We start from the raw sequence: 13249 nt of genomic DNA on the forward strand, positions 1-13249 counted from the left end.
CAGTGGGGTGAGCTACTGAAAGGCAAGGGAGAAACCAATCTGCCCAGGAGTAAACACAATAATACCCATGTGCCTGGAGAAAACACCAAGCAGCTACCACACAGCACTGCTTCAGAGACCCACTTCCCACCATTCAACTGCCAGGGGAAGGCCACTAATAACACAAACCCTAGAAATCACAGTGGATGTAGAACAGTCAAAAGGAGCAGTAGGAATTATTTTCATCCCCCTCCAAGTCATCACAAATCTTCAATACAGAAAACTATTCCCATCTTTTGAAAATCCAAGCACACTAACAAGTTACAGAAACATTGGCCATACACTGTTGCTTTACCTGTTGGAAGTCTCTATTTCCAGCCCTGGATTTTAAAGACATGCTTGGCATGACTGCTCAACCAGATCTGGCTGAAGATCTTAACAGGCTCATTCTGTGTGAGTACCAGCTGAACAGAAATTGCAGCCACAGCACCCAGCCAAGCATGTCGTGCCCATCACAGAGAGCTTGCTGTGTTAAACCAGACAAGATTGCAATAACCTTGGGCTTTTAAGACAACAAATACTAATCACTGGCTGACACCAGCAAGTCCTGCTTTCTAGTGAAGAGTTTTCATTTTTGTATGTGTCACCTCAAAAACCGTCGCATTTTTAATTGCTTCAAACACTGCAATGGTGGTGCCAAGGACTCTTATCTTAAACTTGTAAATCACTGGTCCTGCTATGAAATAACATCACAAGGAAATGTTGCTAACCATGGCTAAACACTACCCACAATACACCTGTCAGACAGAAAAATAATTTCATTTTTTATATGAAGTAAGAACCAATTTATTGAGGGAAGAAAGTAAACTGTAGAGCTTTATTGCTTCCATAATCATTTTCTGTTATCTGATTCTTTCCTGACTGACTGCACACACAACTGCCTATAAACATCAATGGGAAGTACATAATGACAACTTGGGGAGGGGAGAAAAAACCTTCACCAATCTTCCCAACAGCTTTTAGAATTACCCTCTTCTCCCTCAGTTTCAGATAAAATATGTGGACATAAGTTATCTGAAAAATAGCTGTAACCTCTAAACTCTCAAAGTATAAGCTGGTATATATTTCCTTATAATAAATGATACTACCTTATTTAACTAGTTTTTAAACTAAGATATATTGAAGCCAACAAATATTACATAGAGGGGAAGTGATGTAGCCGGTGACATTAATGGGCATTAGGGAATTGCAAAACGAAAATAAAGCACTTTTGCATTGCTTATAACAGTTTTCAACCCAACTATTAACACCTGGATAAAAGATTCTCTTAACTCTGGCAAAAAAGACAAAAATCAAACAAAACAAACACAAACAAAAAATCCCAGTCCAAGAGAAGGTAGCATCAAAAAAATGTGTAAAGACAGAGAAATGAAAGGGGGTGTTTGGCCTCTGTTGCACAGATGCTTGGGGTGTCAGGCACTAGCTATGTAAGGTAAAAATATGTATGGGACACTGATTCTAACAGCTCAGAGATAACACACAAGGGCATCCACATCACTCAAAAATTATTCCCCAGCAGGTACACAGCCATTATAAACCTCTTCCAGAATTAGATCTCTCCATTATTTCTCAATTCCAGCACAAATAAAAATTACAGTTTTCTATCCCTATGGGTGATGTGGGTTTCACAAGGGTCCATCACTTCACAAGACAAGTGGGAAATAGCTGTATCACTTTATGAACATTTTGCATAGCTCAGCTTGACTGTTTGAGACAGACAGGTTTCTATAGGTAAGATCAAAGTGGGGTGTAGGAGGAATCTGACAGGAAAGAAAAACTATGAGTTAGATAAGGAGCAATCCAACAAAGATTCAAACTACAATAAAGAAGCTATTAGCTTGAAGAGACAACCTGCCTGCAGCCAGCAGTTATGTGCTTTTTCCAGAGCTAAGGGAAGAAATACAAGATAAATAAGTAAACAAACACCCTGGTCCATTGAAGAATGGGATGAGCAGGGCCAATACATTGACACTTTCAGAGGATGCAGCTGTCAGCTACCAATCCAACCTGTCAGACCTCGAGTCAGCTGGCATGCAAACACCACAAAGAGCAGTCAACAAAGCAGTAAATGCAGAAAGGCCCTTCTTTTTTACTGTTGGGTGAAGAAATAAATTAACATTTTAGGCTTTGCATAGATAAGTCCTACTGGGCAAAACTGCTCCAGCCACAAAGGCACCTAGGCAGGTGAGAGAGAGAGTCTGATACACACAAGAGCACATGAGCACTACAGGCAGCACTGTAACACAACATCAGCAACCAGGCTTGAGAGCCAGAGGCAGCCCAGCCATGCAGAGCAGAACTCAGGTACAGCCAGCCCATGTGAAATAATGCCCTCATGCCAGCCCATGCCACAGCACATCTCCTGAGCTGGTGAGGAAACAAACCAGGGTCATAGCACACGGCTGTGTAACTCTCTCCATACGGCCCATCAGAAACATTAATCTCATGTCTCACTGATTTCCAAGGAGGTACAAGAAGCATACACATGTAAATTACTCTCTTCCCTAAAACAGTGAAAATCACTTAATGCAATGACCACTTCATGCCTCCCTTGGCACAGAAACAAGATGATGATTTCTACCTGACCCACAGGATCAGCCAAACACATCCCAGAAACCCCTAGAGTTCTTCTCAATGCAAGTGCAGGTTGATGAAGCTCAAGTCAAGTATTTAGTCAATTTTATTTATAATCAAGCTTTCATAATACAAATTTTGCAAAACAAAGTGGTTTTTTCGTTAAGAAAATATATATATAAAGTTCTGTTAGGATACACTTCCTTGCCATGTGCCTCGCTTACCATGCCAGAACAGTTCTGTTTTCCAAATTCCAATCTTGATTTTCTCTGGATGAACACTGGAATGAGCAGACTGACAAAGGACAATGCAGTTAAACCCTCTTTAAGAGAAACAAAGGTCAAAACATGGCTTGGCAGTATGTTTCCTGCTGCACCCTCAGTAGTAGGAGCATTATAACATGTTCTGCACAGGTAACAGTGTCAGTTTATATCCACACACACATTTGCAAGCCCTGTCCCAGTAATATCATGAACAGGACATGGTCCTCTCACTGAACTGTGTTTTGAATGATTTCTTCTGTGAACAGCTGGAGGAATGCTGCTCTCCCAGTCCTCAAACAGAAGACTTACTGACAGCCTGGAAAAAGCTCTGTTGCAGTACTACACAACAGAGCTAGTTTCTTACAAGCCATTTCCAGTTCCACGTTGCAAGACATTTTTATACTATCAACCGAATAATCCAATAAAAAGCAGAGGAGAGCTTTAGTTATAAGCAGCAAAATACAAAATTCTACCACAGATAGTGCTGGGAAGATAAAGTCTCTTCTCATAGACTAGAAGTGACAGCTTTGCATTAGAAAGCAGCAGTAGATATTCAAAAGCTCCAGGAAAACCTGTAGTAAAGGCACCAAAAATCAAAGTGCAGCTGCTCTTTTTACTGTTTAAATCATTATATATTAGCAACAAATCTTGTTGTTGGCCAACACTCAGAAATGGCATATGGCCAATAAAAGGTTCAGTGGAGTTTTCCATCTGTCACTGGAATCAGCTATGGCTCCAGCTCATACATAGTAAGTTTAGTGTCATAATTATTTGTGTACTAGATGTCAACCACTCAGTCTAACATAATCATTTGACTACACAATTTGCTAAATATACTGCCCAAGTAAAACACACAATAACCATGGACCTGCAGCTCAAGAGAAGCATTTACAGGGTGTAAGGCCAGCACTAACCAGAGATAAGCCTGCATGCAGAGGGGACTGGCTTGCCACAATGGGCTACACAAATCCAAACACACCAATGGATCCTCTTGCTGTGTATCAAGGACAGTAAGAGGCACCATTCTCTTAGTACAATCAAAAATATACCAAGTCAGTCAGAGTGGATGAGTGAAAGTGGACACAACATATTTTTTTGTATTACAGATTCTAAGCATATGGATTTACTTTGCTGAATTCACAGTCCTGCCAGCACAAGGAGGCTGACAGACTACGCTTTAAACTATTTTGTTTCAGTGTAGGTTCAGGAAATGCCTTAGTAAGAGTATTGTCTGAGGTTTTTAAAATTCCTTCTACAGCATTTTCCATGAGTTTTTAACAGCTGTGGAATAACATTTTTTCTCCCTCCCCCCATAGCACTCCAATGCTATGGATCCTGCACTGATAGGTCTTTAGGGCTGTATTTAGATCTGGATTTTCCAGGCACTGGGATTTGTATTTCCATCAGCCAAGAGTCACAGTCTGCTTGGTCCCAGATCTGGGTGCAGGCACAATCAGATTTCTATATTTTTTAGTTCAGACAGAAAAATCTGCAATACTCGAAAATGCAGAGCTTTAACAAAGTGGGTGATGTGGGAGTGGAGGGGAGGTGTTCTAAGCTGTGCTGGAAGTCAAAAGCAAGAACATTTTTGTTTGTGCAAGTTTGCAAGTGTACTCTCTCTTCCCTAAGCTCTACATCTGCTCCAAGAGAACTACCAAAGTACTTTAGAGCTACTGGATCTGACCTGTGGCTGGCTTTTAACATTTAGAACCTGGGAAGCTGGAAGCATGGTAAAGAGGGATGTAGGAATTCACTGAAACCTTTCAGAATATTTAATAATCCCTTTGTGGTTTGGTCAGAATTGGCACAACTTCACAGCAGTAAGCTGATTTGCACAGAAATGGCCTCATAGCTCTAACAGATGCTAACAGCACACAAGAACAATTTTTTGCTGCAAACAAGGTCCTATGCATAGAATTGCTTTGTTCAGGATGGAGAGCAGAAAAAGATTATTAGAAAAAAAATCAAAATACCTCAAATAAAGAGAATAACTTAAATGCTCAACTCAGTTGCTGAAACATTAGTTATCTTCATCAGAAATGAAACCTTAGAGTAACCAAGACACTCTGTGAGGCTAGCAGCCATAGCAGGACCTATTTCAGAGCAGCAGGGGGAAAGCTGAGGATAGTCTTGAGCATCCAAAGGTCAAATACCCACAATTATTGAAGGCTAGTGTTTATAACATTTTCAAATTCTTGGACAGAAGAAAATCCTATTAAGCAGATTCAATATTCAGTATCTCAGGGATGATTAAATTGAATAAGACCAGTTCACGGGAAAATCCAAGAATCCATTTAAAGCCATTCCTTATTCCAAGTGATTTTTTACTTGGCTTCAGTGGGCATAAACACCAAAAAAGTACAATGAGAGGCTTCACACAGTCTTAACCCAGCCCAAGTTCTTAAGACACAAAAAAAAAAAAATCAAGATGCATTTCCAGCCAAAAGTGTGGAGGTCGTTCACAAAGCTGAAACTCTCATAACTACTCCTGTTCAAACAAATGGGGGAAAATGGTGGAGAAAAACTAGTACATTCAACTACAAATTTCTCAGTGTGGCAGGTGAAATCCAGCAGCAACAGACTTGAGAAAGCAAAATATTAGCTCAACATTTGCAAAAACCTTTGAGCTAGCTGTTCCCATTCAAATTGAGAGTAAAGAGGGTCCAGGGTGGGCATAACAGATAAAGAGCCAAGGCTTCTGAAAGCAGATCCACTGGATTCATGCAGTTGTTACTAACAGAGTACCTATTCAATTTCTAGCTGATTTGTTTCTATCCTCACCATTTTTTAATCCCAGCTGGTGACTTTCAGCCTGTTAAGCTGAATCAGGTATTCATTCAGGCAAACTCTAGCTGAGAAATCTTTGGCAATGGATGGGAACATCCAAAAATCATCCAGGAAAAGGTAAGTCATAGTTGTTTGTAAAAACTTACTATAAGTAAACTAGTCTGTACTGAAACAGCTTTCTTGGATAGCAGAAAGAGAATAGCAGCAGGAGACCTGGCTTCCATTTCCATCCCCTGCTTACAAGGAAAATGGTCCATGAAAGAAATTATATAAACTTGCATACACTGTGCACATTGTTTCCATAGTTGTTGATTATGTTTATCAGTGACAAATTACTACAATGAAATGATGTTTCTAGTGGCCAGGGAGCAGATGCATAAGCTAGAAGCTTTTAGATTCCATGACATGTGAGAATATGAGATTTCCGTTTTAGCAACGGAAGAATATAATAATTGTTTTATCCTGAGGGAAAAAGTTTCAGCTCTATCACATCAGTTCTTCTGTCAGCAGAACATGATTCTTGTGAAAGATACAGTATTATCTATATATTCTGTGCCAGCAATTAAGGCATCAATATGTTCATCTTTTTAAGGTCTGATAGAAACTTCAGAAGTTGCCTTAGAATATTGACAACATTATGTTCCAGCATCTACAACAATGACAGAATTACTATTAAATGCATGAGGTTTTAAATATTCTGTATTTCACAGTGGAGCTTTTTAAAGTTTGCACTGTGATGGAATCAGTAGTAACTCAGCAGAAGTTTATGTCAGCTTTAAAGACACTCAGCCTTTTGACAAAACACAAACTGCATTTCTGGTGATATCTCACGAGGAAGCAGTGAGGGGCTGCACCAAAGCTCTCTAAAGAGACACATTCCCAGAGATTGCAATAATTCTATCTTTTAGTTGTCTGCACTGCTCAGTTTGAGCAGTAATAGCTCCATCATCTCCTCTGCAGAAGCACAGAATTGATTTTGTTCCTTTGTCCTCATGTAAAGATTACAGCATTTCCAGAGGAAAGGCAGGCACCTGCACATATGTAGTACTTGTATATTAGTCTGGATACAATTTTCATTAACTCTACCCAAAATATAAACTGGGAGAACTGATTTACCAAGAAGTTTCAGCTGAATTTCTGCCAGTTTTCATAAACTCCAGGTTCACAGAGCTATCTATCTAGACCATCTTTTTGCATACAGCTGTTCATTTATGTTTTACCAGAAGGTTGTTCTCTTCAGTTTGATGCCCCAAACAGCCCCCTTCATTGCAGAACAGGCTTATGCTTTCCTGTCCAGCCAGGTTGCAACAAAGGCCTCTGCCCCAGCTCCTGAGAAAACTGCTCTCCACCTTTATTTTCTCCTCCTAAGCAAAAGCACATCTAAAAAGCAACCAAGATAATTTTGCCCTGTCAGCTTCACCCCTAAGGCTGCACAGGAATGAAGGGAGGAAAAAAGAATTTACCGGAACATCCCACAATGCACACAAAGTGACAAAGGCTTAGTACCACAGTTACTGCACCAAAAACTGAAGGTGCTTTAAAATGAAAGAAGTCTCCTCTAGAATGATGCACGCAGGAGTAGAGTTTTGCAACACATTGTCTTGTAGCAATCCATTTCTGAAACAGAGAAACATCCTCAAATCAACATCATCTATTACATTGTAAATAATGTTAGTACCTGCTAAAACAACTTGGTAGCCTATAGGCTAGAATTAAATGTGTCCCTTTTCTATTATGTCAATAATAATTCTTTTTCTAATGCTTGTTCAGTTATAGGAATACATGAAAAGAAGCAATCACATTGGAGAAAACATGTTTTGATGTTGTTTACACAGACACTTATGTACTGAGAGTTTATCTCCTGAGATATAACTGAGATTATAGAATTTGCAGGCAATAACCATAAGAATAATATTTTAATAATAAGAATAATAATTTTCATTTTATTTATGTAGCATATAAATGCCCAAGTACTTGCAAATTCAAGGTCAGCCGGAAGTTGCCAGAGCAGGTAGATTGTTTCATTAGCAATGCAATGAAAAACAGCAAAACTTCAACAAACCCAGCAGATGCACTGAGATCACAGAGGCTGTGACACACAGCCTTCAACACACATCTTGCTCTCCAAAATGCTTCAAGAGAGGTACACTGAAAGGACAGCAGGTAGCAGATGAAGCCAAGCCTCAAGACAGCCAGAGCAAGAACTGAAGTAAAAAATTTCAGAGCAAACATAGGCTTCAAAGAGTGGGAAAACCCAAGCTTATACTCCAGTGTATGTACAAGCACAATAGTTGGTTGAAGTGTTTGTGTCACCAGGAAGAGGAAAAAAAGCAAGTGGAAGCAAAAATCACAGAGACCAGAACTCCTTGGTGCATAAAACTGACAGAAAAGAGAAGCTTAGAAATTGCAGGCAATGAAGGAATTTTCTGCTCTGTTTCTCTTTTGTCCACAGAAAACAGACTTTGAATAGTTGAGGGATGGGAGGAAAACAAAGCACCAATCAAGAAAACAATCCACCCAAGGTGTTAGTAAAGAAATCCGTTATTCACTCATTGCCAGTATCTACTCCCATTTATGTGTTATGGTGTATTTACCTGACCCCTGGAATAACCCTGTAGAAATAGAAGTGGATTTATATCTGGGCTATTCATAAACCCCTGGAGGGATGGAATAGAGCAACATGAAGTGATCATGGTGCAATATTACTATTATCCATAGGACACCCCTCACAAGCCCCATCATTTTGCTCCATTCTTTGGCCATCCTGCATTCAAACACCTGACTTAGGTGCTTGAAGGAGGCTGGCTCTATTTGAAATCTTTTTAGACTGTGTGCAATCTTTTGAGCTTCACAGCCTTAAGATGTTCTAAAGGCACTATTGAGACACAAAACAAGAACTACACAAAGAAGCCTCTCTACAGTATTATTACTGGCAATAGCCCTACTCTCTGGGTATATGTAGGTATTATATATGAGTGTAGCAAGCCTTTGTGGCAAGATTTTCTGCTGTGATCAATCTAGTTAACCACCATCAGTTTCATGATACCACAAACGCTGACATTCACAATATATCCCAATTGTCTTAATGAGAACTTCTGACCAAAGGAAAGCAGTTAACACGGAGCAGCACTCAAATAATAATGGAGAAATTCTTACTTACTTAAATCTCAAAAACATTTAATCTGAGACAGGTTTCATTTTCAGTTTGAGAGATTCCTTCCATGTCCTAAGTAGACAAACAAACCACTTGATGAGCAAGCTAAGACCATGAGAACTGCTGTAGAACTTTACCACATAGGCAGCAGATGAAGTGATGGAGGTCACTGGGCCTCAAGATGGAAGGTGCAATTTTGTACACTTGAATTGCTAGAAAAATAGAAACCCCCAGGCACCAAAATGAACAGATTCAATTTTCTTCAACTAAAATTAATACATCCTCCTTTAAGCAGGCATTCTCTTGAACTTGAATTCACTTGAGAACCACCAAGAAAAAACATTCTGCAAAGTAGTTTTTAGCTTTTTTGACATTGTGGTTACCCATTAGATACACCTTTATCTGGCCATGAGCCACACTGCCACAGGTGATGACTGTACTCCTCAACATGCATGACAAATATTCCACAACTGCAATCCACACAGAAGAGCAGTCTCAACAACTCCCCACACTCTCTTTGATTATATCATCTGAATGCTTCCATGGTCCACATGCCAAAAATAACTATGTTGCTCACTCCTGGTGGCTGAAATTATTCTGAAGGCAGACAGACAGCACTATTGAAAAGCTGGAAGCTCCCTGCATTTAGCTCACTTATAATTAACACTCAAGTCTAATTATGGACTACCTAAAAACATATAGTGTTCACTACTGCACAGCTTAGAGTCTACAAAAACTATTTGTCACACGTGCAAGGTCAGAACACAAAGGCCAAGAGACTTAGAATAAATTTGATTCACACCAGCCTGCACCAGCTACCACAAATCATTCCTCAGCTCAGCAGTTTTCCTGGTTGTCACTAGGAATTGCACTTTAGTTGTATCTTCCAGTGGTCTTCAGAGATATTCCCAGCAAGAGCATTTGGATCTTGGAGCTAAGGGTCAGAAATCAAATCCTTCCCTTGGACATTCTTCTTAAGCCACGAATGCATTTATCACCCCTTTCTTAAATCATGAGATTAGCTTGAAAATAATATTGTCATGTGCTTATTTGTCTCCAGCATTAGATGCTCAGATTCTCATTTTCAAGCTTTCTTTACAACTATTTATTTGGAAAAAAGAGAAAGCAAGCTCTAATTCTTGTGTGGCTAATGCACATCAAGCCGATGCTTTAAGAAGAACAGCAGCCATCATGAGAGTTGGCAACTCTCAAATTGGTGGTTATGAAGGAAAGAATATTAAACAGCTATCATTAATCTATCTAGACCCAAGAAGTGAGCCATGAAATGCTGACAAAGGGGAATATCTGATCTGACAATGACGGTATATTTATCTTTTAAATGAAGAATAATGGAGTTACACTGAAGAGACTCATTTTAACTTTGCAACAGTAAAGTATTTATCTCATCACCTTAGGTTGGTATCTGAGCACCTCAGGGTAAGAGAATTTATTCTATCAGCTCTTTTAAAGGCCACCATTTTACACTCCAGAGATGCCACAGGAGCTGCACAAACAGAAGAAAAGGAGTGTGGAAACTGACCTTCTGAACAGTCCTGATGCAGCCTCCCATTGCAGCAGCAGGCCAAGTAGTCAGTGCCTTGCTCATCCTCAACTGCTTTTCTGCCAAACAGGGATAATACCAGATTATCACAACAATACTGAGGTTTGGGCCATGTTTTGAGGATGAAAACATCTTCACTTATTTTGTTTCCCAGCACACACACATTAGGCCCTGTGACTGGGAGCATAAGTGGTGTGTGCATGCACAGGCTGTCACAGAAGAAAAGAACAGCTGGGCACAGGCTCTACATCCTGGGGCAAGAGCCAGAACACTGAGGTACAGCTAACATCAAGCTGCCCTCATATCAGCCCTGTGGCTGCCTGAGCATCCTCATCAAAACCCAGACTAGAATATTTTTATACCGAGCTCTACCAAAAAAACAAATCCCAAAAACCAAAACCACAAGGCAAGGATGATGCAGACACTGATCTGTTTTAATCACTGTGATTAAAACAGTAGGTGGCAGCTTGAGTTATAAGAAAAATTGAAAGTGTGTTTATAATTAGGTAAGCCAGAGAAACTCAGGATTACTACACAGGTATAATCACCTATATCTAAGTTAACCACAGATTCCTTACAAGGATCTATGCCACCCTTCCCTTCTCCCATAAAGACTGGACCTCACACCATAAATAATACTTTTTTACTATTTTAAGCTAGTCATGAATTCATCATGTCATCCCCATATCTCTTTTATCTAAAGAGTGATCCCACCAACAAGGACTAATACCCCCCTTAAGTTCTGATAAACTCACCTGCTTTTCTCCCTCACTATCCATGGTCTGTCTGCTCAAATTGTGAAAAAAGTTGAAGAAAAAAAACCTTTCCAACAAGCCAAAGCAAACGCTCTGCTTACAGAAAAACTCCTTGGTCTTGTACTGGAATCCCACTCTCCTCACAAGAAAATGAGTACCTGTTTTGTGGAGATACAACAGCTGATCCCAATAAACATTTTCACTCCCACCTGCCCCCTAAATTGCACACAGCTGGAGTCACACTTCTAGACAGTCCAAGCTCCTTTTGCTCTGTTGGGCAGCAAACCAAGTCCCTGTCCTCAGTTGTGTGGGACGTTCAGAGCATTGCAGCCAGCTCACACTGGATTCTGGTCACTGGGAAAGGAGCAGCAGCTGCTGTAGTTTGATGCTCCCTTACCCTTTCTGAGGGCTGTGCTCAGGCAGCCATAGGAGCCCTTTTGCACTGGTGGAGCATTAGTGTTAGCAAACAGTCACCCATCTCTCTCCTTAAGAAGCTCTGAAAAATTTATTTATTCATTACTTTTACTACTGGAGAGTAGAACTTAACCCTAACAGCAGCCAAAAAATGCAGCAGCAGACATTGAATCTGCACTAATATCCGACCGACCTCAGCTTCACAGAAGCTCTCTCACACTGCAACAGCCCAGGCCTGGCAGCCAGCAATGCTGAGCCAAAACCTCCTCTGGCTGCCTGCATTTCTGTGCTGGGTCAAGCATGCAGACAGGCAGCTCATGGTTCCTCATGAAAGGATATTGGGGGCTTTTTTTTGTTTGTTTGTTGCCTATCTTCAGGGGTGTTCTTGGCAAGGAGGGTGCAAGTGCAGCACCCTCACTCAATGACTTCTCAGCAAATTAAGTGGACTTAAGCCTTCAGTAAAATCAAAGCTCTGGCTTTGCTTCAGCTATGCATGGAGAGGGGGTGCCTATAGAAAGGAATTCGAGCTTGAACACAGAGTAAAAGCAGAGCAGAGCAAAACCTTCAAATCCTGAACTCACATGACTGAGCTTTCCTAACCATTCAGCGAACATGTTGCTGTACCAGAGAGCTCGTTGCCATCAGAATGGCAGGCTTAGAAGTACTTTAAAGCAATTTAAAAAAGAGCCCACCAGCAAAAAATAACTACTTTGAAATGAAGCCGCTGATATTAGAAAACTGTGCTGGAGTTTTAAGAGTAAGCCAATGATAAGTTTTAAAGGAAGAGAAGCAGTGGCAAGGAAGCCACTTAACTTGATAACAAAACCCTTCCTGTTGACCTATGTAAAGAAAGAGCCACCAGTAATTTAGACAGGGAATTTTGTACTGTCTTCTCTGGTGGAAAAGTGTGATTCAGAAGAAAATCCTTAAATCTTTCCAGACAAAAATTATCTATTTTTTCCTGTAAAGCAGGAGAAGCAGTATCTTCTCTGTTGCTGTCTGATTTTCAGAGAGCACACAGAACTCATTGGTGAACATTAGTTAATGCCCCTAAAAATCTTGACTGTTAAAATCATTCTTGCTCTAGTAAATGCTCTAGTAAAAAGCATTTTAGGTCACAGAGGGATCAGAAACAGGCAACAGCAATTGCTGCAGAATTTGTTGTTCCAGGCCATTTTTCTCATTGTTCATACTAGAATAGTGGCTGTATGATTATGTTTGATTCAATACAAAAGGAAAATACCCACTTTTTCACTTTTATCTCCTGTATCCTACAGAGGGGTTGAGCACATACTAGCCAAATATCATGGATGCAAGGAACTTGAGGAGTTTAGAGGGATTAGATGCAATGAAGCAAAACAATCTGTTCCCATTTTCATTTCTTACTCACAAATGTGAACATCAGCCCTGCACCTCACAAACAAGTAATAAAACAGACACTCCAAAACTCCATTTGGTATCACAGGGTTATAAATATTTCTGGAGACATGTCTGCAACTGATACAAGGGAAACACAACTCTCTTCCTGAGAAACCAGTGACTGGGGAAGGGGCAGGGGTGATGACTTTACAAAGCTTAAAGACTGCATTTTACTCTATAATCTTCGGTTGTACTCGTGACTTCATAGTGGAAAGGTCATCAGACAAAGGAGTTCAGTGAACTGGCTCTGAAGGCAGGAACTGTGTGTGGGTCTGAGCTTTGC

The sequence above is a fragment of the Sturnus vulgaris genome, chromosome 13 (genome assembly GCF_052056855.1).
Source record: "Sturnus vulgaris isolate bStuVul1 chromosome 13, bStuVul1.hap1, whole genome shotgun sequence".
Lineage (NCBI taxonomy): Eukaryota > Metazoa > Chordata > Aves > Passeriformes > Sturnidae > Sturnus > Sturnus vulgaris.